The sequence below is a fragment of the Citrus clementina genome, unplaced genomic scaffold (assembly GCF_000493195.1).
Source record: "Citrus clementina cultivar Clemenules unplaced genomic scaffold, Citrus_clementina_v1.0 scaffold_1, whole genome shotgun sequence".
Taxonomy (NCBI): domain Eukaryota; kingdom Viridiplantae; phylum Streptophyta; class Magnoliopsida; order Sapindales; family Rutaceae; genus Citrus; species Citrus x clementina.
This window is the reverse complement of record NW_006263303.1, coordinates 15663108-15669163: the sequence shown is the minus strand read 5'-3', so window position 1 is coordinate 15669163 and position 6056 is coordinate 15663108. Positions and strand designations below refer to the sequence as shown.

Sequence of the window (6056 nt, the reverse complement as noted above, 5' to 3'; positions counted from 1 at the left end):
GTAACCATGTAGTGACATTTTTCCCAATTCAACACGAGTTCTTTTTCAACACATCTTTTTAAAACTTTCTCCAAATTATCAAGGCAATCATCAAAAGAATTCCCAAACACAGTCAAATCATCCATAAAGACCTCTAAACAATGTTCAACCATATCACAAAAATTGCTTAGCATACATCTTTGAAATGTTGCAAGAGCATTACAAAGCCCAAATGGCATTCTTTTAAATGCAAATGTCCCAAAATGACATGTAAATGTGGTCTTTTCTTGCTCCTCAAGTGCTATAAGAATTTGATAATAACCTGAATATCCATATAAAAAGCAGTAGTAGGGATGTCCAACTACTCTTTCTAAGATTTGGTCAAGGAATGGTAATGGAAAATGATATTTTCTAGTGGCTTCATTTAACTTTTTATAATCAATGCACATGCGCCAACTAGATGTAATTCGTGTTGGAATTAATTCACCTTTTTCATTTTTAACAACAGTGATTCCAAATTTTTTAGACACTACTTGTATAGAACTTACCCACTTACTATCAGAAACATGGTAGATAATTCTTATATCAAGTAATTTAAGGACTTCTGTTTTGACTACCTCTTTCATGTGTGGGTTTAATCTTCTTTGAGGTTGTTGACATGTTTTAGCATTTTCTTCCAAATTAATTCTATATGTGCATATTAAGGGATTAATGCCTTTAATATCATTTAAAGTCCATCCAATTGCATTTTAATATTTTTTAAGAACAGTTAGTAACTTACATTCTTGGTCGCTTGTTAAAGTAGAAGAAATCATAACAGGATAAGTTTGTTCTTCTCCAAGAAAAGCATACTTCAATCCTTCAGGCAAAGGTTTCAATTCCAATTTAGGTGCTTCTTGTTGTTCTGTCTTTTCAATACTTCCAAACTCCTCAAATTTTGGCTCGTCATCATAATTTTGTGAAGTCTGCACAGAATCAAGTAACGAATTTATATTAGAAATATCAAGTTCAAGTTGCTTATTTGACTCAATTGAATTAACTAAACAAACATCAGAGAGTTCAGAAAAATCCCTTTTTTGAATATTTTCCTCAATTCAAGATTCAAGCAATTCTTTTTGTTCATCAGTATCATCTTCATTCTCATTTGCTTCATTAGGTTGCTTGCACATGTTGAAAACATTCAATTCCAAAGTTATATTTCCAAAGGATAAATTCATTAAACCATTCATATAATTAATCAAAGCATTAGCAGTTGCTAAAAATGGTCGACCTAAAATTACATTAATTGGTTTGTAATTATTCACAATAGGTTCAGTTTCCAAGACAATAAAATCCACAGGGTATATGAATTTATCAACTTATACTAAAACATCTTCCACTACTCTTTTTGGTACTTTAACTGATCTATCGGCAAGTAAAAGTGTAGTTGAAGTTGATTTTAACTCACCAAGATTAAGTTGAAGATAAACTGAATATGGAAGCAAATTAACACTAGCACCAAGATCTAGTAAAGCATGCTCAATTCTGTGATCACCAATAATACAAGAAATGGTAGGACAACCAGGATCTTTATATTTCAACTTATTATTAGTAGACAAAATTGTACTTACCTGCTCGGCCATGAAAGCACTCTTTCTTACCTTCAATTTCCTCTTAACAGTGCATAAGTCCTTTAAAAATTTGGCATATGAAGGTACTTGTTTGATTGCATCTAATAGAGGAATGTTAACTTTCACTTGCTTGAAGATTTCATAAATTTCAGAAGAGTGGTTTGATTTCCTTAGTTTATTCAATGCATGCAAAAATGGTGGTTCAGGTGGAACACTAGTTATTTCTTTACTTGGTGTAAGTTCATTTAGTCCTTCATTACCCTTTAAATTTTCATCATTTTCACAAGGTTCAGGCATAGGTCTATCAACAACCTTACCACTACGAAAAGTTATAACTGACTTGACTTAGTCTGTGGGTGGATTTTGTTGAATCTGAGGATTTGGTTGTGGTTGGGCTGAAATTTTTCCATTTTCTTGAATTGTGAGTGCAGAAGCAATTTTAGCAAGAGTATATTTCAAATCAAAAAAAGTTTGTGCATTTTGATTGTTAATAACATCTTGCTTTCTGATGAATGAATGAATTGTGTCTTCCAGATTTTTCGATGGTGGTGGAACATATGGTGCATAAGGCTGAGCATTTTGGAAATTTTGTGGAGGTGGTGCTTGTGAAGATTGTGCATTATTATTATTGCTCCAACTGAAATTTGGATGATTTCTCCAATCAGGATTATAAGTCTGTGAATATGAGTTTGGTTTATTGAAAGTGTTAATGGCATTAGCTTGATCATTAAGACATTCTTTAAGTACAGGCTGAGTGGGACAATCCTGAGTGAAATGATCATTCGAACTACATTTGTTACATGCAATTTCTTGAACAGATTTTACTTGATCACTTTTTTTATTCTCCAAAGCTTCAACTTTCCTAACTAGGGATGCAAATTTTGCTTGTAAATCATGATCTTCCCTAAGGTTATGGATTCCTCCACTAGATGGAGATCGTTGTTGCTTATTTGTCCATTCAAAAGTTTCAACAGTATCCCAATGTTGTGCATTTTCAGCTAATTGGTCAAGGTAATCTATTGCATTCTCAGGATTTTTATCCCTAAATTCACCATTACACATCATTTCAACAACCTGTCTACTTTGGGGTATTAAGCCCTCGTAGAAGTAAGTGACCAATCGCCAAGTTTCAAAACCATGATGTGGACATATGCTAAGCAATTCTTTAAACCTATCCCAACTTTGGTAGAATGTTTCTCCATTTTTTTGAGTGAAAGAAGTGATTTGCCTTTTAAAAGAATTTGTTCTATGAGGTGGAAGTAATTTTTTCAAAAACTGTTCTTGCATGTTATTCAAAGTTCTTACTGATCCAGATATAAGGTTTTGTAGCCAAGTTTTAGCTTTATCTTTTAATGAAAAAGGAAAAAGCTTTAATCTAATTATGTTCATGCTACAATTTTGGTTTGTGTATGTATTACAAACTTCCTCAAAATCTCTTAGATGCAAGTACGGATTCTCAGATTTTAAAACATGAAATGTTGGTAAAAGTTGGATAATACCTGGTTTGAAGTTGAATTGAGATGCTTCTGGAGGAAATACTATATGCGACGGTGCTCCGGTTCTGGTTGGATTTATGTAGTCTCTCATAGTTCTTGGTTGATTCTGATCGCGTCCATGTTGAGAATGGTCCTCTCCCTGATCAATTTAATGATTAGGTTCATTCAAAAAGTGGTCATCTTAGTTCTCATCCATGATTGGTGGTGGAGATTGAGATTTACGAATTAACCTACCACTTGAAGTTCAAGGTCAACGTCTCATGCAATCGTTATGACACAAAAATAATATTCAAACAAATTAGTAATACAAAAACTAAATGAAAATTGCACAAAAAAAAGAAAATTAAATATGCAAATAATATAAATGTACAAAAATTAAAAATTAAAAATTAAAATTAAAATTAAAATTAAATTACAATTTTGGTGGTTGAACCCACCAATTAACAATAAAATAAAGTAAAAAAAATAAAATAAATGCAAAATAATAAAATAACTAAAATTAAAAAAACTGGTGGTTGAACCCACCAATAAAAAAATAAAGCAAAAATAAATAAATAAATAAATGCGAAATAAAATAAATGTATAAAATTAAATAACTGAAATAAAAAAATAAATAAAAGTTAGGAGTTAGCAGTTAGTAAGTTAAGAGTTAGTAGTTAGAGTTAGTTTGTTCCAAATTAAGTCCAAATAAGTCCAAGATAAGTCCAAGTCTTGATTATTGTGAGAAACTTCATCTAGGGATCTTATTGTAAATTATTTTTAATTTTATAGCTATACCGTAATTTTTAGAAGTTTAGAATTATCCATGTGGGATGAAAGTGAGAACTTTTGAAAGATGTTGGGGTCAAAAGAGAATTTCAGAAAGGCAAAGGGGTATAAATGAAACTTTACATAAAGAGAAAAATAAAAAACGAAAAAACAAAGCAAAATAAAAACTTTTCCCCGGCTACGATGCCAAAAGCTTGACACAACTTAAAAGTAATTTTTAACTTCCAAGTATAAGAGTATCTTATTGTATTATAAATCGGTGAGTCCGAGGTCGATTCACAGAGAAAAGATTTAATTTGTTTATTTTATTTTATCTAAAAATTAAAAAAAAACTTAAATATAAACAACTTAATTGAAATAAAACTATGAAATTAAATTAGTTAGGGTTGTGGATCCACTCTTAGAAGTAAATAAAACTTAATAAATTCATTTTGCCATTTTTTTAGATTTATTGCCCAAAAGATTAATTATATAAATTATTATCATTTTCCCTCTAATTTTATGATGGATTAAGTATTTATTGTGCCAAAATTTAATTTGTCTACAATAAGTCAAAATACCATTTTACCATATGTTATATTAAGATATTAAGAATTTATTGTGCCAAACTCCCTTGTTTGTTTACAATAAATCAAAATTTCAAAATATAAAATATGTATAAAATTAAATAGAAAATAATTTAATTTATAAAATAAAAAATAGAATTTGATTAAATCATATTTATTTCTTAAGAGTGTCACCTTACCCTAAATATTATTATTTAGTTAAGAATAATTGAAAAAGAATTATTAAAATTAAATTAAACATAATTAAAAGTAATAAAAACAACTTAAATTGAAAATAAAACTAAATTTATTAGTAAAGTAATTATACAAAATATTAAAAACACACTTGAAAATCAAGATTACAGGGAGACGGAGAGAATTTGAGAAGAAGAGAGATGATTAAAAACATAAAAATGAGGCTCTATTTATAGAAAAATAAGTTCGTAATCCAATGTTTTGCGGTCCATCATAAGCTTCATGCATGTGCTCCTCACAACCTTTAGATCAAGATCCAATGGTTGGTCAAACTTCAAAAGTCAACATCACATGTGGCATCATTTGACTCATCCGATTTGGCCAAAGAACGGTTGAGATTTGGCGGGTTAATGGGTGGATCGGGTCGACCCGAATACAAGGATTCGGATCCTACAACTTGCTTCACCAACCATTGCCACGTGGCATAGTTATGGCCATTGAATCATGAACGGTTGAGATTTAGTCAAAATTGCCAGTTATCCCATGCACTCATATTTATTGTAAGCTCATTTCATCATCTAATCAGTGCTCGGTCAACAGGAAAAGTCAACTCTTTTGACATAAGCCCAATTTTAAGCCGATCTTGACTGATCTTAAGGTTTTCGAACCTCCGGAATCTAAATTTGACATTCGTTTATCTGTTTGGTGCCTCAAATTACGTAAAATTAATATTTTACCTAATAAACACATAAAAATATACAAAATTAAATATATTTAAAACATAATTAATAATTCCTAATATATTACATAAGCACAAATATAATTATAACATAAGCACAAAATAATATTATTATCGCTTGAGAATTAAATAATTTTTAATACTAATCAACAACTTCACAATTTATTATACAATATCTCTATTTTTTTTTAAGTAAAAAAAAAAAGATTTGCAGCCACATCTGAAAGTTCATTGAACTAGTGAATATGAAAGATTATTTAGAGTCCTAAACGATGACATAAGGCTAATTTTGATCCGTTTGAGCCTTTCTAGCTAGCCCTATTATAAAGTATCCATAGTTAACCCCTTTGAGCCTATATATATAAAACAAAAACACTTTTTTTTTGGTAATTTATCATCTTGTCCCATTCCAATGTGGAATACCACCTTATGTTTTATGTTTTTCACCACCCAATTATGTTTGAAAATAGGGATGATTATGTATTTCTGATCATGGTGCTATATAAAAAAAAAGATATGTATATATATAAAATGAAAAAAATAAAAAATAAAAAAAAGGAAAGAAAAAAAATTTCCAAGCAAAACAAAAGCACCTTGCATCTCCAAAAAAAAAATCCTCTATTTTTCAAATATATATTTTTATTTTTCCTATTACTCTTTTTTGTTAGCCATGACCCTAGTTTACGTTACGTCATAATAAAAATCCTCAATTTTAGAGAACTAT

General features: G+C 29.8%; 1 non-coding gene across 1 annotated transcript; it reads left to right on the top strand.

Annotated features, from left to right (window-relative positions):
* The first annotated feature begins 2721 nt into the window (after positions 1 to 2721).
* Positions 2722 to 2830, top strand: LOC112095921. Its single transcript, XR_002904081.1, has one exon. It is a non-coding gene; the product is annotated as a small nucleolar RNA R71 (small nucleolar RNA).
* Positions 2831 to 6056: the final 3226 nt, after the last annotated feature.